The sequence below is a fragment of the Ursus arctos genome, unplaced genomic scaffold (genome assembly GCF_023065955.2).
Source record: "Ursus arctos isolate Adak ecotype North America unplaced genomic scaffold, UrsArc2.0 scaffold_2, whole genome shotgun sequence".
NCBI classification, from domain to species: Eukaryota; Metazoa; Chordata; class Mammalia; order Carnivora; family Ursidae; genus Ursus; species Ursus arctos.
In genome coordinates, this window is record NW_026622874.1 from 77,407,309 (window position 1) to 77,430,344 (window position 23,036).

The window sequence follows — 23,036 nt, forward strand, 5'->3', positions numbered from 1 at the left end:
CAGTAAGTACTTTGAAATCATGGTGCTCTGGGTAATCAAGGAAGGCTTCCTGGAGGAGATGCCTAAGCTGGGTCCTGAAGAACGGAAAGTCACAAGACTAAAGGTCTGTAAAGTGGAAGGGGGATGGAGGAGCAGAGGGGATGAGATCTTGAAAGACAAAGCCAAGAAAAGTTCCAGCATCGAGGGACATTTCCATCAACCGTTCCTCAACTTTGGATAATGTAATGCTCCTAGCCTGCTTACTTGGATTTAAACATCATGCATGATCTGCAACTTCTCGGTCTTTTTCATTTGTAGGAAAAATAATAAAGGTGATTCCCTTTTATCTATATCATGTTTGGGTGAGACAGAATTAGGCAATAGGAGAGTTTGCATATGTTGAAAATGTTCTGATACCAAGTTGGAGAGAAACATGGGAAAATATTTACTCAGAATAGGTGCAGTAGGTGATTTGGTAGACAAAGTAATGGATTTTTTTCCCTGAAGATTTATTTATTTGAGAGGGGGTGGGGGAGGGGCAGAGGGAGAGACAGAATCCCAAGCAGACTCCCGCTGAGCGCTGAGCCTGACGCAGGGCTCGACCTCATGACCCTGAGATCATGACCTGAGCCGAAATCAAGAGTCAGATGCTTAACTAAGTTACGCAGGTACCCCCAAAGTAATTAATATTTACCCGCTATACAGTCAGCGAATTTGGCCTTTAAAGGGTCATACGCATGAAGGATGCTTCAGGAAACTTTTTCCTCATTTGTACGGATGATGTTTCATGAACAGAAGGTACAGATACAGATGTAGTTCAAAGAGAAGAACATTTTCTCGTTCTAGGACTTCCTTAATTATAATTTTGGTTCTTTAATACTTTGAAGAAAAAATGTATTTCATTTCTTTCACAATAAGATCTGTAGATAGAGATTTCACTGTGGTATTGAGGTTGCGTGTAAATAACCGGAGCCGCTAGGGTAACCACAGCCAACCTAATTAAAGGCAGGTGGGCTCTGCCACTGAGATGCGTCACCCAGAACTACAATTTCTTTTTTTTTTTTTTTTTAAGATTTTATTTATTTGACAGAGACAGAGACAGCCAGCGAGAGAGGGAACACAAGCAGGGGGAGTGGGAGAGGAAGAAGCAGGCTCATAGCGGAGGAGCCTGATGTGGGGCTCGATCCCATAACGCCGGGATCACGCCCTGAGCCAAAGGCAGATGCTTAACCACTGTGCCACCCAGGCGCCCCCAGAACTACAATTTCTAACTCACGTATCATTGCTTGATTCTTTGTTGACTGTTCTTCTTCCAGGGATTGGCATCCCTTAGGATTTGTTTAAAGCTCTCAGAAATATTTTTCCCTGTGTGGGCACTTTACTTCTAGGTCAGGGGAATTTTACGTGAATGTCTACAGAGCGTGTCCCAAAACACATTCTATCCCGAACGCAACGAACATTCTGGAGGCGACTTTCATTCGGAAATTCGGTTTGTCTTCTGAAAGTACTAGAAGGTTAGTAGATTCTTGTGCCTGAATATTTAGACTTTACATCGGCTACATTCAATTTGGTTTTACCCATAATGTTTAGAGTCTAAAGGAACCAAATCGCAGAAAGTGCAATTTTAAAACTTTTGAAATAAAGTCGTGTCTGGGTGGCTCGGTTGGTGACTGAGCACCTGACTCTTGATCTCAGCTCAGGTCTTGCTCTCAGGGTTGTGAGTTCAAACCCTACGTTGGGCTCCACGCTGGCATGGAGGCTACTTTAAAAAAAAATTGAAAAATTTCCTTTTAATACTATCGATGGCAGTCAATGAAAGGGGAAATCTGTCGTTCAAAGATCAAGTATGTACTGGGAGTTTAAAGGTGACAAGAAGAGCTGTGAACAGCAGCCAACCAACTGAACACAAGAGAGTAATTAATAATTGAGTAACATTTTGGGTATATATATCAGTTAAAAGCTTTTCTTTTCCTAGTTCCCGGTAAGCCTGTCTTTCCTTAAATGAGTCTTTAATTCATGCATATATTCTTCTTTCTCTGTCGAATGGTCACATCAAACCCCCTCTGTCCTTCGACTCCTCCCCCCAGCCATGACCACCACCCAAACACTCCAGGACAGCATCACTGTGGTGAGGCTAGGGACCAGAGCCCTGAAGTGGCACGGTGGCCGTGCTTTCAGAGAGGGGTAGCAGGGACCCCCTCTTTGGATCAGCTCTAAGGGAGAATTTTGAAGTGAGTAAACATTCCGCAGGCGGCTCCCGTTTGAAACCAGGTTTATCTTCTGAAAGTATTAGGAACCTAATGGATTCTTGCACCCGAAGACTTAGACCTCGCATTGCCCATTTTCTTTTCAGAGCTGCTCTCTTTCCTCCTGCTGCCCTTTTCCTGCACTCTCTCCAGCTATAATGCTGTGTCTTCCAAATTGGTCCTACCCTTGCCACTCAAAACTCCCATCCTCTTCGTGTGGCTGATTTCAGCTAGATGTGGAGAAATAGTTTATTAAACTAATTTTACTACGATGTGGATGAGAGCTTTTCTAGCTGAGGGTTTTATTTATTTATTTTTTATTTTTTAGTTGCTAGCACAAATCTCCGGATGGAATTTCAGGAACTACTGCTGGGGTGGGAAGGGGTGGAGAGAAGAGGATGTATCTTTGGCAGAAGACTTCTGATACGCTTTCTGTTATGCTGTCCACTTCCCACTGGCTCAGACCAGCCGAGCAAGGATCGTCACAATGTATTGTGAACTTTCCATAACGGTTGGTCATGATCTATTTGCATATTTGTGTTTCCTACCAGGCCGTGAGCTTCTGGAGGGGAGAATATATTTCTTATTTATATTTGTATCTGAAGGGTCCAGCACACAGCAGAAACTCTGTTCACAGTGTTGAATGAAGTAACGTAGCTGGTGGAATTCTCATCTGTTGTTTTTTTGCTGGTGCTAAGAAGTTGGCACTGATCTCACCTTTTAAAAAAAATATTGTATTTATTTATATGAGAGAAAGAGAGGGAGCAGCGGGGAGGGGCAGAGGGAGAGGGAGAAGCCGACTCTCTGCTGAGCAGGGAGCCTGACCTGGGGGGATGGGGTTCGATCCCAGGACCTGGGATCATGACCTGAGCCAAAGGTGTCAATGACTGAGCACCCAGGTGCCCTTGGACTATTCTCACTTTCGTTTTCATCCCCATATGCAGGCAGCTGTTCTGTCTTAAGCTCAGCACAGCCCAGACCATCACCTACTCCAACCCCAGGCTCAGACAATTATGTTTTCTTAGGGATGCTTATGACTTGGGGGCTTTGGGTCCCCATACCCAACTTGCACATGTCCCTCAGAAGGGCATCTCTTCACACCTCTACAAGGCTGGATTGTTTGTCTTTGAGACTAGGTAGAATTATGGTAGTTGGACTCTCTGAATTACTGAGAAACCTTTTGTAATGGTTAATTTTATGTGTCAAGTTGACTAGGTCCTGGGAGGTCTAGATACTTGGTCAAACATTCTGGGTGTTTCTCTGAGGGTGTTTTTGGATGCGGTTAGCATTTAAATCAATAGAATGAGTCAAGCAGATTACTCTCCCTAATGTGGGTGGGCCTCATCTCATCAGTTGAAAGCCTGAGTAGAAGAAAAAAGGCTGATGTCCCTGAAGGTAGAAAAACTTCTTCCTGCCTGACTTCAGACTGGGACACTGGCTTTTTTTCCTGCCTTTGGACTCAAATGGAAACATTAGCTCTTTCTGGGTTTCAAGGCTGCTGGACTTCAGATGGGGACACACCATCAGCTCCGGTTCCCAGGCCTTCAGACTCAGGCTGGAACTAAAGAATCAGCTCTCCTCGGTGTCCAGCATCCAAGTCACCTGGTAGAGGGATTTGCCTCCATAATCATGTGAACCAATTCTTCATAATCTCTCTCTCTCTCTCTCTCTCTCTCGTACATCCTATTGGCTTTGTTTCTCTGGAAGACACTGACCAATACCCCCCTTGTTTATGTACGTATTTCACAGTTTGTGGTTCACGCATTGTGCTTGTCTGTGGGCAATGACCACCAGCTCCTAACTGTTAACAGAATTACACTGAACATCACATTCTGGGACCCCTGAAATCATAACGTAGGAGGTCATCCACCCTAATCCACAGCCTCTCTATGAGGACCACAAATCTCTATAACCTGAAAATAGCAGTTCAACCGGATAGCCAGATAATTGCCAAATAACAGAATGAGGCAAGTTCACTCCGGCTTGACAGCGGATAGAGTACGTATGTTGTGAATTCTGTGACTGTTGGGGGCTGAGAATGGACTCCAGTTAGACCGTAAGCCCTTTTGGAGCTGAGACCGTTAAGGGCTCGGGCTGGGTTCTCTGCTCAGCGGGGAGCCTGCTGCTCCCTCTCTTTCTGCCTGCTGCCCCCCTGCTTGTGCTCTCTGTCAAATAAGTAAAAATCTTAAAAAAAAAAAAAAAGTACAGCAAATGACTCTGCCTATATTGTGTTATTGATGGTATGAATATTCTGGGAAATATGTAAAGGAAATGAGACATCCTGTCATCTTCCCTAATCATCTTTATTGCAAATATGAAATTTATGCCCTCACTTTGGATTGAGATACAAGTTGTCATTATCTGTTTATATGTGTTCTTTGTCCCTGAATTCTTTCCAAACGTTTGGCTTACTTCCTATGTATCTACATACGTACGTACTCTCATAGAGCTGAAAATTTAGAATTGAAATTTTTCCCAACTGGCTGCTCAAAAGCCATTCTTTTTGAGCATGAGTAAGAAAAAAATTGCAGTATTAAGGTTCCTCTTACTAATCCCATGGAGGCAAACTTGAACTTCAAGTTACTAAGGCTACTTTTTCCACCATCGAGTGAGGACTTGGCTCCTTTGATCTGGAGACCTGCTATTTTCTTCTTTTGTGATTCAAATTCTTTCCTACTGTCTTGACTGAAACAGATTTTCCTGACCATATTCCATGAGAATGTGTTCATTCTCCCCTGAGAATATGCATTTGAAAAATGTGTTGCATTGTTCTGGAGTTGAATTCGGCGAACATTTGTACATCTATCCTGTTTATGAACGTACACACTGACGTGCCTTAAGGTCACGTGGATCTTTTCTGTGGTTACTCTTTCTGTATTTCCTGCGTCTTCATTTTAGGTTCCTTTCTGTTGTTTCAGTATTAGAACCAAACTGTTGTGGGGCACCTGGTTGGCTCTGTAAGTTGAGCGTCGGACTTGTGGTTTCCGCTCAGGTCATGATCTCATGGGTCCTGGGAACAAGTCCAGCACTGGGTTCAAGCTCTGCGGGGAGTCTGCTTGGGATTCTCTCCCTCTTCCCCTCCCCGCATGCATGTGCTCTCTCTCTCTCAAATACATAATTTTTTAAATAAATTATTAAAAAATAATCAAACTGTTGTGGGTAGAAGAGAGAGACAGACACACACATGAAGAAACAGACTCTTAACTACAGAGATCACAGTGATGGTTCCCAGGGGGGAGGTGGGTGAAACAGGTGATGGGGAAGAAGGAGCGCACGTGCCATGATGAGCGCTGGGTGACGAATGGAAGTGTTGAATCACTGTATTGTACTCCTGAAACTAATATTACACTGTATATGAACTACCTGGAATTAAAATTTAAAAAACCAACTATTGTGGGTATAATGGGAATAGTAAGTAGCCATCAGGAAGTGAACTTGGGAGTATGGGAGAGAGAATTCCCTTCGTGGCACACAACGCTTGTCTTTTAGTTCTAGAATTTGAATGGGGATTGATCAAATGGAATTAAGTTCCATGTAAAGTTCAGGTTTGTTAAGTTTTCATGTATCATTCTATCTGACTATCTTCTGTGTAAGAGTTGTAAACTGGAAAATGGAAATAAAAATGACTAAACCAAAGTGAAAGTATTCCCTGTTCACTTGATTTCTTTAATAGCAAGCTTCCAAATTGAAGATCAGGAGAATGTTCTTACACACACACAAAAAGTATGTCAGTACAGGTCCTTGTACGTTTTGGCCAGTTTGTTTTATTTTAATTTTTTGCTACTAAAGGAAAGTGGGGCGGGGGGATCCGTTTATGCTGGGGTTGAATGCCAGAGAAAACGCTTTAATAATAGAGGTCTTAATAAAGAAACATGAAATATTACATTAATATACTGAACAGTAAGATATAAACCCACCAGGCAGAAATTATAATCTGTCACATTTTTGCAGACTGTTTTTACTCCATAATGATAAATAATAGGAAAATGAACCACGATTTCCAGGCTTTGGGCCAATAATGAATTTGTGAGAGTAGCGTTAGAGAATTTCCTGCAGGTGATGTGTGAAAATTTTGAATAGAGTTAATGATTGCGCGCGGTTTATTTTACCCTCTGGGAGAAATTGTAGAAAAACGATATATACATCTTGAGTCATTTCTCAACAGTTTGGAGCAATGATGCTTTCACCTGAAGAAATGAAAAACTTCTTACAAGGAAAAAAAGTGTAAAAAATGGTCAATTGTAAGGCTGAGGAGGCAATTTTTAACTGCAAATGCGGATGAAGAATGATGAATAATACTCACAAATCTTAAAAGTGAAAATCGACAATTTATTCCTCCCCACCCTGTTTCGCCCTCCCGTAGACTGGTTTCTTCATGGTCCTCTCAGAACGTTGACATTTGCCCATGTGTCCCCTCCTAGGATATTGTGTCTTTGCCTTTTTTCTTTTTAAATTAGAATTCTGCTCATAAATGCACTTTTGAGGGTGCGTGTGGGGCGGGGGCTTGGTTAGTATTCATTCCTGTGCTGGTTTCGGTCAGTAGAGGCTCTGAAGGCTCTCCCTTCTGTTTTTCCCCCAGGGTTGGGAAAACAGGGCTGGTGCACATGGGGTAACTTAGTGGGCTGGGCCACGTCAGAGCCACAGACATGTCCGTCTTGCTGGAAAATGAGCACACAGGCGATGAGAACTGCCATGTAGATCCTGCACGGGGATCAAGGATGGTGTTGGCTTAGGCAGTCATCTGCGCCATCTTTGAACATTGACCTAGCTCCTCCTCGCTGGTGAGGTCCGGTGCTCAGTCCAGAGGACCTGGGGCCCTTCAGTGCTCATTCAACTCCTTCCCAGAGGCATCTCTCTGTTTCTAGCCCCAGGGACCTCTCTGTTCTGTCTTCGTCTTCCATTTCACCTCCCTCTGTCTACCTCTCAGGGCAACGTAATCTCAGTCTTCATTGATTCTCCACAAATCTATTAATCATTGCTGGAATTCATGCCCTGAGCCCTTTGGGACTTGACTTTCGATTCTCAGAGGTAAATTACAGGACTGTAGGGGGTATTTAAAAGTCGTCCTTCCGTGATGAGTTTCCAAAGCCCGTTTTTGAAATCCAGGGAGCTGATGATTGATTGACTTCTGGGTTATCTGTGCTGTTTCCTTGTGTCTTCCTTCCCTTGAGCTGCAGGGGCTAGGGAAGGGCCATGGATACAATATGTGGTGATGGGGAACTAAAAACAATTCACTCTAGTACCTACTACGCATCCATCCATTGATTTTTTTTTTTTTGAGTAGACTCTAAGCCCAGCATGGACCCCGGTGCAGGGCTTGAACTCAAGACCCTGAGATCAACACCCAAGATGAGATCAAGAGTCAGACGCTTAACTAACTGAGCCACCCAGGCACCCTTTCCATTTATCCATTTATTTAACAAGTAATTATTGAACTGAGTACCTACTCTATGTTTTACAATTGGTGTTCAAAGCCCAGCCCCAGACACCTTGCCCTAAGGCCATCTCTGCCTCTTCCGGCTATGACTATAGTTCTTCTCTCCTGATTCTCAGAACATTTATAGTCTGTACCACCCAACTCAAAGCTTAATAGTATATTATTGTGTATTGCAGGTCACCTCACGTATATCATATTTTTTTCTCCCAACAAAACTGAAGCTCACTTAAGTTAAGGACTATGTTTTAGATTTGTCCTGTATCCCTCCAGCCCAGTGCCTCGCCCAAAGGGGTTCAAGAAATACTTGTTGGTTGAGTTCTGTGTAAATGGGTACTGACATTGGCATTAATTGCATTCATGCACAGAAAGCTCCTGAAATTTAAGAAAACAGATTTCTTTGATTTTGCTAGCTAGTATAATAAATAATATGCCGTTAAATCTCAAGCTGGTGGAGAACAAAGAGGAGAGAAGGTGCAGGATGGGAATTAAGATCAAGGGCAATGGTTCTCAGCTGGGGATGAGTTGGCCCTCCAAGTAGGGTTGTCCGATTTAGCAAATAAAAATAAAGGACACCCAGCTAAATGTGAATTTCAGATAAACAATGAATATTCTTTTCATCTAAATATGTCCCAAAGGTTGCATTTGGGGCATATGAATAAAAATGATTTGCTGTTTATCTGAAATGTATATTTAACTGGAAGTTCTGTGTTTTATCTGGCAACACGACACCTAGGGGTCATTTGGCAATGTCTGGAGACGTTCTGGGGCATCACGACCCAGGGATGGGGGAGGTGCTATGGGCATCTAGTGGGCAGAGGCCATGGGTGCTGCTAAACCCCCCACGTTTCATTAGCTCCCACAACAGAGAATCATCTGGCCCCAAATGACAAGTGTATCAAGTTGAGAAACTTCTACAGGGTATAGAGAACCTAGTTCCAGGGGATTTTGTCTTTCGGGTGCTGTGAACACAGTGCTGAGGGTCTCTGACCTTTTTAAGGGTTTAAAGAAATGGCTGACACTTGAAATGTGTATGTATATACACACATACGCCTTTCGACATGTATACATATTCACACATAGGTATGGCTTCAAAATACAAAAAATCTCGGAAAATTAAAATGAATAAACTTATATGTCTTTAAAAAATGTCATGTTTTGGGACGCCTGGGTGGCTCAGTTGGTTAAGTGGCTGCCTTCAGCTCAGGTCATGATCCCAGGGTCCGGGATCAAGTCCCACATTGGGCTCCCTGCTCAGCAGGGAGCCTGCTTCTCCCTCTGCCTGCCACTCCCCTAGTCTGTGTGCTCTGTCTCTGTCTGAAAAATAAATAAAATCTTAAAAAAAAATTTTTTTTTAAATATGTTTGCTGGTCATCTGCAGCTCAATGTACATAATTCTATCATCTATATTCTTTAAATTTATTTTTAAATTCAGTTAATTAACATATACTGTATTATTAATTTCAGTCTATCATATATATTAAATGCGGGATGTGGGTGCATTTTAATACATTTAACATTATGTAAGGTAACCCTCTAAAAGAAAGAGTGTCCAGGTTTTACGGAGGTTTAAAAATAGCTCTGCTGAAGTCCAAAATATTGTTTCTGGGTTGGCGCATGGAAGAAGAATGAGGCATCAAGATATAGAGGATACTAGAATGTTAGGTCCACTTAAAGATTATAGTTGAAATAGCCATAGAATACTTGTTTGAAAGCACAGGATAATTAAGGACAGAAATTAGAGGCAAGGGAGAAAAAAAGAAAAGGCCTTTCTGGGGACATCTGACTGGCTGAGTCAGTACAGCAGGCAACTACTGATCTCAGGGTCATGAGTTCAAGCCCTGTGTTGGGCGTGGAGTCTACTTAAAAGAGAAAGAAAAAGTTTTACTGCACTATCACACATAATATGAAATAATTTGTAGTGTAGTGTCCCAATCCTACCTTCTTTTACAGTCATCAGATGGGTAAGCCATTTATGTCGTTCCCCCGAGAATAAACCCTTGCAATGGCTCTTCATCTCAAGCTGAAGGAAAGCCACGATTCTCACAACAGTTGGGAGATCCAACTCCGAACCACACACCCTAGGGTCTTGACCCTCTGACCTTCGTCCTTATGCCTTTTCTCTTCTCCTCACATTCTCCAGGCACATGTATTGTGCTGTTGCTGTGTAACAGATTGCCCCCAAATGCAATTACAATGACAGACATTTACTCTTTCCTGGAGTTTCTGTGGGGGCAGAAATCTGGGATGGGCTTAGCTGGGTGGTCCCAGTTTAGGGTGTCTCATGAGATTACAGTCAAACATCAGTGGGAGCTGTAGTCCTCGGACAACGTTGACCAGGGCTGGAGGATCTGCTTCCCACCTCACTCACATGACTGTTGGCTGGAGGCCTCAGTTCTTCCCAACATGAACCTCTCCACAGGGCAGCTCCCAACGGGGCTTTCCCGAGAGCGTGAGACGGAAGAGAAAGAACACTTGAGAGAATGCCAACATGTACTATTTATGGCTGAGTTGTCAAGATACACTTCCACTTCTGCCACACTCTATTCTATACTCTTCTAAACCCAGCCCTCGAGGGCATGAATACCAAGAGGCAGGGATCATTGGGGGCCATCTTAGAAGCTGGATACTCAGGGTCTTTGCACAGGCTCTTCCCTATGATGACCTCGTGGCCAATTCTCTCAGGTTTTTCAATTCTTTGCTCTGATGTATCTTCTCAATAGGGTCTTCTACTCCTACCACCTTGGTTAAAATGGTCACCAGTCCCCTTTTCCCTTATACTATCCCAATCCTCCTTACTCTGATCAACATTATTTTTCAAAGGCACATAACATCTTTTACTACGATATATAGGTTACTTATTTATCACGTTTATTGCCTGTTGTATGTCTCCACCATTCTCTTCCCTCAAGCTCCAGGTGGCCAGGGTTCTTTGTCTATTTTGCCCACCGATGTATCTCAAGTTCCCAGAAAAACATCTGGCATATAATGGGTACTCAGTAGATATATATATTTTTTTGAAGATTTTATTTATTTGACAGAGCACACAAGCAGGGGGAGCGGCAGGCAGAAGAAGAGGGAGAAGCAGGCTCCCTGCTGAGCAGGGAACCCAATGTGGGGCTCGATCCCAGGACCCGGGATCATGATCCAAGCTGAAGGCCAATGCTTAACCAACTGAGCCACCCAGGCGCCCCACTCAATAGACATTTTTGACTGAACGAATGAATAAAGAGCATTGGCAGAAACAGTTAATTTAAAAGTTGACTTAAAATTTGCTGATGTCTCAAATAAAAGAAACAGAGCACGTATCTAAGACTCTTATCTCAAAAGGGAAACTGGAACTTAAGTTTAGCCTTGCACAGGGTAGAAGAAGATAGAAATGAGAGATAAACCAGAAGTCTTTTAATAGCTGCATGCGGGTAAGAATGGACAAATCTGGCCCACAGAGTGCTTTTTATGGCACCCACAAGGTTTAAAGACTTGGAAGATTTCATATTAAAACTGGGTTTCTGGCATCTCCTGAAAAACGGGAAGATCTGGCCCCATGGTTGCTGTGGTCCTCCATTAAATGTCGTGCAATTGTATCTGCCTCCATTAGAAAGTTCACCATCGACTTCATCTCCTGTGGTCTTACAACATTTCCATCACCCACTAGCCATTGTAGCCAGGAGTTTGCCCTCCCTGTTTCCGATGATACACTACGTTGGTGACACTGGCCAGAAAACCACACATTGCTTATTAGCTTAGTTGATAAAGAACATAATACAATGAAGGGACATAGTGCTGTGACAATATTTCCCACATCTGTCCGCTGGTGTAATGAGGAACCTGTTGGTCAGAGATGGTCTAATTCCATCTTGCTCACTATTCAGCACATGTTATATTAATAGTGGTAACATTACAGTATGATTCAGATTTTCTATTCCATTTCTCATGGCAACAACCAATGTTTTCCTTCTGAGTCAGCATTACCTAGATGCCACTGCTGACCAAAATTAGACCATAGATTCTCAACCACAGAAATAGGAGCAGTTGAGAATTGTCTTAATATTGATTGCGTGTGTAGGTCATATAATTAGCCCATGTTTATAGTTCTATGATCTATGTATGGTTGGTACAGAGCCAGAAGGGAAACGCGGCAGCATTTCTCTGTTATGCAAGCGTCGTTACATTATAATGAATAGGTAATTTTACATTGGGCTGATGAGTCATATTACAGTAATCCAATATTTCCTTTGTGAAGTCCCTGAGGTTTATACAAGGAAATCTACTCTAATAATAAGAACAGGGATGCTGAAGCGTACGCCTCTCAGCACCTCCGTCTTTATTTACTAGTTGTGTGATCCTGGGGAAGGAGCTCAACCTTCCACAGCCTCAAGCTACTCAGGATTAAATGAGATTAACTATGTGGAAGCTTGAAGGACTGTACCTAGAACAGAACAGGATCGATCGATGTTAGTATATATATATTTTAATAGAGATTGATTCTTAAGATCCACTAAATGATAGATGAGCCCTTCTCTTGAAATTTATTTCCCTGGGTAGTAGGGGATTACATATTGTGTGCACACAGGACGCTTCTGGAATAGACGTAAATGGGGAAAAGAAAAAGATTGATCTCTTTCCTTTCTACTCTCAAGCCAGGCAAAGCAGACCATGACCTGTTACTTGACATTTCTGTTCTGAATTGACCAAAAAAATTATAGCAGACCCCTAAAACATGTACTGGAATATATCCCATTTTTAAAAAAGATTTTATTTATTTATTTGACAGAGAGAGAGAGAGCCAGAGAGAGAGGGAACACAAGCAGGGGGAGTGGGAGAGGAAGAAGCAGGCTCCCAGTGGAAGAGCCTGATGTGGGGCTAGATCCCATAACGCCGGGATCACGTCCTGAGCCGAAGGCAGATGCTTAACGACTGAGCCACCCAGGCGCCCCTGAAATATATCCCATTTTTAATCCCAGTCTATAATTCAGCTATAAAAAGCTCACTTATCTTACTAATGCCATAAACCAGCAAGAGTTTGTTTTCATGTTCCCCGACGTCAGGCAATCCTCTTTTCTTCTGGTTGAAATGATTTCTATAACTTTATCACTTTGTAGTCCCCATTCCAATCAACATTAATTTAACAAATATTTAAGCTATGGCTCAGCCTTCATATGAAGCATGAGGGATTGAGGTGAGTCAGAGAAGGACCCTGTTCTCAATAGACAGACGTAAGCAAAATAGAGCTACCAGGTGTGTGTGTGTGTGTGTGTGTGTGTGTGTGTGTGTGTGTGTGTGTTAAGATTTATGTATTTACCTGAGAGAGAGAGAATGAGTGGGGAGAGGGGAAGAGAGAGAGAATCCCCAAGCAGACTCCCTGATGAGCATGGAGCCCCAGGCGGGGCTTGATCCCACAACCCATCAGATCATGACCAGAGAGAAGAAACCAAGTTCCACGCTCAACCCACTAAGCCACCCAGGGGCCCCTTAAAGCTACCACTTATTGTGTGCCCACAGACTGCAGACAAGGCTCTGTGCCACACCCTTTATATCCTGTACTAACAGCTGTGGTGTAGTGAAGAGTTGCTAGCTGCTTCTCCAGCATTCACTTCCTGCCCTCCTTCCCTACAGCTCCCATTTTCCGTTTGGGATCCTCAGGGATGGTAAGTCCACTCCCGGCTCCTGCTGTGGAGCACGTGACCAAGGTTAAGCCAATCGGTGCATTTCCTGCCCCTGACTCGTGATTGGTTCAGAGACTGCCATGTGACCCACTGTGGTCCAATTAGAGTGAACTTCCTTACTTTACCTGGGAAAACCAGGACAAAGGCGTGTTTGCTCTCATTTTTTGGTTTGGGTGTTAATATTAGGGGTGAATAACTCCTGTAACTGTTTTTATTAGCATGAGGGGAGGGCACAGAAAGAAGCAAGTATCACTGCCAGAACAATGATGATTTCATCATCTCCGGACCAGCCTACGCAGAAAGCCTACACTATCTCTGGGCTTCTCCGTTACAGTAGCTGGTGGATCTTCTTTATTATGGAAACCACTTGTGAATTAGGTTTCCTGGGACTTGAAGGAAAGCGTCACACATGATGTCATAGGAAATACCACACCCATTTCTTAGCTCAGTGGACAAGACTATTGTCTTCATCACCAAGCGAATACACACCAGAACTATGACTTAAAATCCACACTCTTTCTATGACAGTATATCCCGCACTTTTAACACAGTCTAAGAGGTAGTTGAAAAGTACAGTAGTGACAGAAAGGAAGGAAGGATCCACTCCTGTGTGTTCACGCTGGGCATGGAGATCTTCCAGGAGGAGGAAAAACTGTTGACTGGCTCATGACATATGGCGAACAAATGTTTTCTATTTTATCTTCTTTTACCCTTCTGAACAATATACATTGCCAGAGAGCCTAACCCGAGGGTCCCAATCTTTTCATGGATCCTTGAAGACAACATAGGGAACTGAAAGTAAAGCTATCATTCTAAAGCAGAGTTGCACAGTTAATTCAAACATTCCTCCTTTACCATTCCTAAGAGCTGTGTTAGCCTAGTGTGGCTACCCCATGGGCTTGGTCAGCAAGTCCTGTTGTCCCTTTAATGTCACTTTGGTCTGGACCCTTCTTTTGATCTCAGTGCCGTTGTTCATTGTTTCTCGTGTAAAGCCTTGCTACTCAAAGTATGGTCCACCGACCAGCAGGCTCAATATCACACGGGAACGTCTAAGGCTCTCAGAACCTCATCTAAGGCCATCTGGATCAGGATGTCCATTTTGGCACATTAAACTTTGAGAAGCACTTTTGTATTTTACCTCGAGAGCCTCCCAACTGATGATCCCTGCCTCTAACTTTATGTCACCTCCACTCCCCACGCCATTCTCCCGGGTACCATCAAATGACATTTCAGAAGTACTATGTCTCTATCCCGCTAAATATCAGTGGTTCCTTCGCTGGTCCCTTGTGGCCTTCTGGATAATCTCCAAATTCCTTTGATAGAGGGGGCAAATGTGACTCTTTTCTACCCGGGCCGTCTCATCTCTTGCTGGCCCTTGACTCCTACTTACATGGCAGCTTAGCTGTGGGACAGCTCAGTGGTTGAACTCATGGGCCTTCGTGGCCTATAGACTTGGGTTCAATATCTGGCACTCCTGGGTGGCTTTGGGAATCTCACTTAACCTCACTGAGGCTGCGTTCATTTGTTAAAAAGAAGAAGAAAAAGAAAAAAGAGGCGTGTGTGTGTGTGTGTGTGTGTGTGTGTGTAAGAAAAGCCATCTCATAGGCTTGTAATGTACACAGATCCAGAGCTCAGAGCCTGGCCCAGAGCAAGCTCTCAAAATAGTAGCCACTTTTGTTTGGACTTCCCAAACTCATTAGACTCACACATTTGTATCTTTCCACGTGCTGTTCCAGCTGCCCAGTAATCCTTCACTCTTCACTTGATCACTCCTATTCATACCTCAAAACGTAGCGCAGTTGTCACCTTCTCCAGGAAGCCTCATTTGTCACCTTTGTCATCTAAATCATGCTTCTTGGCATTTGTGGCTTACCTCTATCATAGCACTCTTTATAGGCACCAAGTTACATGTGTCTTTGTTTAGTAAAAGGAAGAAATCATATATACCAACAAATGTAGCTTGTTTATAGATGGAACGTGGCAAAATAAGGCACCCCCAGGTCTTGGTTGAAACCTTTTATGTTCCTTCTCATGAGGATTTCCCAGTATGTGCTTCATGACATACGGTTTTAAGAACCTTATAACTGTTATCTGACAAGAAGCAGATCCCACCGAGCACGGAGGCTGACCCCATGCTCAATCCCAGGACCCTGAGATCATGACCTGGGCTGAAGGCAGATGCTTAACCGACTGAACCACCCAGGCGCCCCATGTAGTACACACTTCTGGTGAGTATAACGTGGCATGGTGTCTTTGGAGGACAGTTTAATAAAAGGCATCGGGTGCCTTTGACAATGTGTATATCCTTTGAGTCAGCAATGTCACGTTTAGGAATTCATCCTAAGGGCAGAAAGGATGTCTCCAGGGCTTTACCTGCCAGACTGTTCTCAGAGTTTTCTTGATCATCCCGAGAAGTTGGGGATAGCCTGATTTTCTCAAAACCAAGGAGACTGGTTATGAAAATTACTCTGCAGGCAGCGGGAATGCAATGGAGGACTTGAAGCACACGAGTGGCATTGAATGTGTGTGCGCTTCGGGATAATTTTAGAAGCAGTGTGGAGAATGGTCTCTAGTGGGGGGGAAACAGAGAAGATGGTTTTTGCAAGAGTCTAAGTGAAAGATGATGCAGAAGTGCTAAAGCAAGGCCGGAGGAGTGGAGGGGACAGTTGGATTTGGGAGAGATTCCTAAGGTTGAATCAATAGGATTTGTTGACCGACTATGTGTGTGTGGGGGGACTGTGACATATTGGAGAGTGAGGTACGAGGGAAAGATGTGAGATTTCTAATTCAGGTGGAGCAGGTTTGGGGGAAGATCTAAGCAGTCTGATTTTGAACATGCTCAGATCGAGGTTATAAATCCCTTTTCTTGGCCATTGCCATGGTGATTCCTTGAGAAGAAAGGAAAGCTTTGAGAGGTGGTGTGAACTGTGGCTAAGTGTTCGGCCTCTGGGACTGGCGGGCTGAGATTGAATGCAGGTCCTACCGCTCACTAGTAAGCAGTTTACTTACTTATTAGTGAGGAGCTCTCTGAGCTACAAGCCCCCATCTTGTAGGATGCTGTTCGGAGTACAGAGTTAAGAAGGGTAGGTCTTGCGGCGGGCACCTGGGTGGCTCAGTCGTTAAGCGTCTGCCTTCAGCTCAGGGTGTGATCCCAGGGTCCTGGGATCGAGCCCCGCATCGGGCTCCCTGCTCAGAGGGAAGCCTGCTTCTCCCTCTCCCACTCCCCCTGCTTGTGTTCCCTCTCTCTCTGCCTCTCTATGTCAAATAAATAAATAAAATCTAAAAAAAAAAATTAACAGTAGGTCTTATAAAGTGCCCAGTATGTAGTAACCACTCAATAAGTATCAGTTCGAAAACAAACAAACAAACAAAAGGGGCGCCTGCGTGGCTCAGGGGGTTAAGAGTCTGCCTTCGGTTCAGGTCATGATCCCAGGGTCCTGGGATCGAGCCCCGCATCGGGCTCCCTGCTCAAGGGGGAGTCTGCTTCTCCCTTTGCCCCTCCCCCACTCATGCTCACGTGCACGCACATGCTCTCTCTCTAATAAATAAAATCTTAAAAGTATTAAAAACAAAAACAGACAAACAAAAAAGCACCATAATACAGGGAGAGTCTCCATGCACCCTGGGGATTTTCCTCAGACTCCTTCAGTACCCTGTACAGGCACGTAGCCTGGGCTTCTCTCATAATAACTTCATGTCCCAGCACGGTCAAAACACCTGATGCCCTCTCCTTGAGCATTCCGTGCAGAAGCACCAGCCCCAGCTCTCTAGCAGATGCAGGATTTCGGGCCCTAAGTCTTGGGTATATATTTCCTTAGCTTCTTTTCTCTCTCCTAAGCCTCCTTCAAGAGTGTGCTTGAAAGCACACAGTGTGCTTTCTGGAATTCTCTTTAACTCTATTTGCTCTTCCAAATACATTCCCCTCTTTTACCATTTTTCCCAAGACTTCTGGGTATTTCTAAGAAGTGGTGGGGGTGGGGGTGGTGGAACACGGGAGAGGAACAGGGGCTGCAGATGGAGATCGGAAGCCATTGGTGTCGGGGCCACCACAAAGGATAGTTTTAACTAGGAAGGGGTGAAAAATGAGAAGAGAGACTATGGACTCTGGGAAACAAGCTGAGGGCTTCAGAGGGGAGGGGGGTGGAGGATTGGGATAGGCCGGTGATGGGTAGTGAGGAGGGCACATATTGCATGGAGCACTGGGTGTTATACGGAAGTAATGAACCATGGAACTTTACATCACAAACTAGGATGTTCTGTATGGTGACTAACATAACATAATAAAAAATTATTACAAAAAAAAGAAAAATGAGAAGAGAAGAGTTGGAAGAGGAGAAACACTGGAGAACCATCACTGAAGGGGGTGAACAATGGAGAAAGAGCTCGTGACAGAGATGGAACAGTGGGGGGTGGAACCGGAAGGACCCGAAGAGAAGAGTCCTAGAGGGCAGGTGGGGCGGGAGTTTCGAGGAGGGTCTGGCTTGTCAGGTCTTATTGTTTTGGAGAGATCAAGTGGGGTGATGATTGAAACAAAGCTACTGGATATGACAAGAAATGGGGATCTTCGAGCCATTTCAGGGGAATGGAGAGAGGTGACTTGCCGGAAGGTCATGAACCAGTCAGTGGTGTAGCGAGGATTGCACGCACACTAGAATGTTATAGTGTCTCTTGTGTGTTTGTGTGTGTTGGAAACTAAGGACATATTTCATTGTGCAAGAGATGAAACCTTAAAACCCAAACTCCTACTTACATGCTTAATTCAATACTCACTCCTCCCTAAGCTGGGAGGAGGTCTGTTGACACACTTGGTCTATTGAAGCCCATGTGCATTATCTGAGATGCCAAACACGCACATCCAGATTTGCTCTATGGACGCTTATGGGCTCCTAAGACATCGATCACAGGCTTTACAAACAGAACACACCAACAAAACAACCCTGGTCTGATGACAGAAGAGAGTTGCGCTACTCCCAACTCTGCACGATGAAAAGTATACAGTTCTGCTTTGGAACCGACCCTAGGCAACCACTCACCCACTTCCTTTCTCTAGAGAGTTTCTGTAGATGTGCTTCCTGTATAGAGATACATCCTGGGCGTTCCACAGAAACGGAATCATGCCATACACATGTGGTCTGTTACGACTGGCGTCTTTCACTTAGCACAGTGTTTTCAAGATTGATCCATGTCGTAGCATGTTACTGATACTCTGTTCCTTTCTATAGCCAAATACTATTTCACCCTAAGAACATGCCACATTCTTTTTTGTCCATTCGTCTGCTGATGGACATTTCTGTCGTTTCTGGCTTTTTGCATCTCATAAATCATGCTGCTATGAACGGTGGTGCGCACGTTTTTATATGGTTTTTTTTTTTCCATTTCCTGCGGGTGCATAGCCAGGATTGGAATCGCTGGGTCCTATGGTAACTGTGTTTACCCTTTTGAGAAGGTGCCAGGCTGTCTTCCTGTGGCTGCACCGTGGTACATTTCCGCCCGCAGCACGTGAGGGGTCCAATTTCTCTCCCCAGTATCTTTTAATAGATCTCTGTTTTGTTTCGGAGACTTCATTGGGTAAATGTCCTAAAGGTGAGGACTCCATCAACCAGCACAATGTAGTAGTGGTAATAATAATAAAAACAGCAAGGACGATGACAGCTGTATTGGGGCCCTCCATGTAACATCGCGGGTGGTCTCATCTCTCCATCGCGGCAGTCCCCTTGCATAGTGTCTTTAGAGGCTTAGAGGTAAAGAAAGTGAAGCTCAGAGAAATTAAGTGATGTGTCGCATGGGGTAACACAGCTGGCAGGTGGTGGCATCGGGGCTTGAACTCAGATGCGCCAGATTTCAAAGCCCGTGTTTTTGCAAGCCGTGCTGTTCCGATAAGCTCAGTGTTGTGTCCATTTGCAAATTGTTAACACGCTGGATAAAGGATCAAATTACCAAGATGATAATGCATTATTTTCCCTTTCAATCAACCCTAATGACAGTTATAAAAGTATGTGGCACTGGGCCCCGCGGCCGCCCTGGCCCTTTGTAATCATCCAGCATCCCCTACGAGTTTGGCACTGCCAGACGAGTGAGGCGCTGAGCCAGGATGGGAAGCCAGGGCTGGAAGAGCCACTTAATAATTCCACGCAGATGGTTACCTCAGCCGGTTACTGAGCTTGAAGCATTACCACCCTAGACTAACGCAAACAGGGTTCTGGGCATGGCCGTGGCAGGGCTCCTTTTGTCCCGTAGGATTACAGAATTGTATTACTCACACATTTTTAGAAACAGAATTCATCGTCTTTCAACAATAAAACAGCATGTGCTCAGGAGCGATGATCGGAGAATTCAGAAAATTAAAAAGGAAAAGATTTCCCCCAACTCTCCACTCTTAGAAAGGACCACTATTAATATTGTTGTGTATTTGCTCCTACTCTTTTTATTCTCCACGCATTAAAAACATCATTAATTTTTTTTCTGATTGTAAAAGTAATACATATTCCTTGTGGGAACATTGGAGAATTCAAACGAAACATTATTTGTTATCTCAACAGTTCATAGGTAGTCACTCTTACCGCTTTGGTATATGTCATTTCAATGTATTTTTTGGGGGTGCTTTGATGGCTCAGGTCATGATCCCAGGGTCCTGGGATCGAGCCCCACCTTGGGCTCCCTGCTCAGTGGGGAGTCTGCTTCTCCCTCTGCCTTTCACCCACTTGTGCCTGCCCTCTCTCTCTCAAGTAAATAAATAAAATCTTAAGAAAGCAAGTGTTTTCTTTTATTGGATATGTAAATATGTGAACAGATAACAAAATTGGGATCACAGTATTTTTTCATTTAATTTCTACTATTATCATTTTATGAAATACTTAATACAATTGAGATCACAGCATACACTTGATCTTTTTTTTTTTTTTTTTTTTTAAAGATTTTATTTACTTATTTGACAGAGATAGAGACAGCCAGCGAGAAAGGGAACACAAGCAGGGGGAGTGGGAGAGGAAGAAGCAGGCTCACAACGGATGAGCCCGATGTGGGGCTCGATCCCGCAACGCTGGGATCACGCCCTGAGCGGAAGGCAGACGCTTAACCGCTGTGCCACCCAGGCGCCCCAGCCACCCAGGCGCCCCTACAGCGTACACTTGATCTTAACCAAAAGATCAAGAACAGTAGCCCATACTTTGGATTACAATGTGTGTTCTACTTTCCCCTTTTACGTTTGAAGAACATTGTGTTACAATGTTTTCCCCCTGACATTTCAAACTCTTTGTAAACATAATTTTGCATAAGTACAGAATTCATTTAGCCATTTCCCTTTTGTAAGGTAGTAGACTGTTCCCACATTTTACAGAAATTATAAGAAATACCTTATGTGTGAGTATTTTTCTTAATATTTCAAATATTTCTTAGGGTAGATTCCTAAGAGTTGAATTATTGGATCCAAGACGTCTGGCTATTTTTTCTTTTCTTTTTTTTTTTTTAAATTATGACATTAATTTTAATTTAATACAGAGAAGTAGAGATCGTAACATGACAAAGATTCCTGAACCTACTGACCACTTTGTCTTTAATTTATACACCATTTTATTTAGTTTTTTAAAAAAGATTTTATCTATTTATTTGAGAGAGAGAGGGAGCGCACACATGAGCAGGGGGAGGGGAAGAGGCAGAAGGAGAGGGAGAAGCAGACTCCTTACTGCACAGGGACCCGGATGTGGGGCTTGATCCCAGGACCCTGAGATCCTGACCTGAGCTGAAGGCAGATGCTTAACCAACTGAGCTACCCAGGTGCCCCATTTAGTTTTTAATATTGAGGTATAATTTCCACACAGTAAAGGGCATATATCTTAAGTGGCCTTCTCAATGAATATCCATATTCACACATATATATCCATATAAATTATATATATATATATGTGTTTGTGTGTGTAGCCACACACACACACACACACACCCCCCGCTATGTCATCAATCATTTCAATATATTTCTAGTATTTTTGTAAAGATTTTATTTATTTATTCGACAGATAGAGACAGCCAGCGAGAGCGGAAACACAAGCAGGGGGAGTGGGAGAGGAAGAAGCAGGCTCCTAGTGGAGGAGCCTGATGTGGGGCTCGATCCCAGAACGCCAGGATCACGCCCTGAGCTGAAGGCAGACGCTTAACCGCTGTGCCACCCAGGCGCCCCACATTTCTAGTATTTTAACAAGTTCCTCTTCTTGTTTATTGTTCAGGAACCCCTAAAAGTAGCCACTATTCTGACACATATCACTATAGATAAATTTTGTCTGTTTTTGAACTTTACGTGGATGGAATCATTTATATGTACTATTCTGCATCTGGTTTCTTTTGTTTAATGTTAAGTCATCCTTTTTTTGGTAGTAGTTTGGTCTATTCCATTGCTGTGGCTATAATCACAAAAAATATGTATATATGGTAACTGTTAGGATGCGGAGAAATTAGATCCCTCCTACTTTGCCAGAGGGAATGTAAAAGGGTTCAACCACTGTGCAAAGCAGTTTGGCTGTTTCTCAAAAAGTTAAACGTAGAATTGCCATATAATCCAGCAATTCCAGTCTTCAGTACCTTAAAATAGGCACTCGAACAGATATCTCTATGCAAATGTTCATGGCAGCACTATTCACCGTAGCCAAAAGGTGGAAACAACGCGGATGTCCATTAATGGATGAACGGGTAACCGAATGTGGTGTATTCATACAATGGAATGGCCATCAGGAGGGAAGTACTGATTCACGCTACAGCATGACGAACCTTGACAACAGTAGGCAAAGAGCAAGAGTCTGGACACAAAGGTCACATGGTGTATGATTTCATTCATGTGAAATCTCCCGAACAGGTAAGTTCATAGAGAAAGAAAGGACTGGCAGTTGCCAGCAGCTGGAGGGAGGGGGAATATGGGATAACTACTTAGTGGGCATGGAAGTCTCCTGAAAACGTAATGAGATGTTTTGGAATGAGACAGAAGGGTGATTGTACAACATTGGGAAAAGACACTACTACTAAATTGCTCACTTTAAAATGGTTAATTCTAGGTTAATGTGAATTTCACCTCAAAAAAATTTAAGAGTCAGACTTCCTATTTTTCTTTAAGGTTTGTGTTTTGGGGTCTTAGCTAACATAAGCTTCCACCATAAAAGAATAAAGATGTTCTTCTATATGATCTTATGATTTTTAAAAACTTTGCTTTTTCTCATTCGGGTCTCTAATCTACCTGGAATTTGTATATATGATATGTATATATGATAGGTGTCTATATGATACTAAGTACAAGGTGGACATTTTTATTTTAGCTTTCCATTTGGTTAGTCAACTAATTCACTACCATTTAGTGACGAGTCTATCCCTTCTGTACTCACTGGTAATGCCTCCTCTGTCATATACCAGTTTGACCCAAATATATGTGGGTCAATTTTGGGGCTCTCGATTTTCTTCTTACGTCTTAAGGTTTTACAATAAGGTTTTTAAAAAATATTTTATTTATTTATTAGACAGAGAGAGCATGGGTGTGAGCATGGGGGAGGGGTAAGCAGACCTATTCAAGGCTCTATCCCAGGACCCTGGGATCATGACCTGAGCCAAAGGCAGACTCTTAACCGACTGAGTCACCCAGGTGCCCTACTGCCAGGTTTATTTTAAAGTCCTATTCCTGGGTGCCTGGGTGGCTCAGTCATTAAGCATCTGCCTTTGGCTCAGGTCATGATGCCA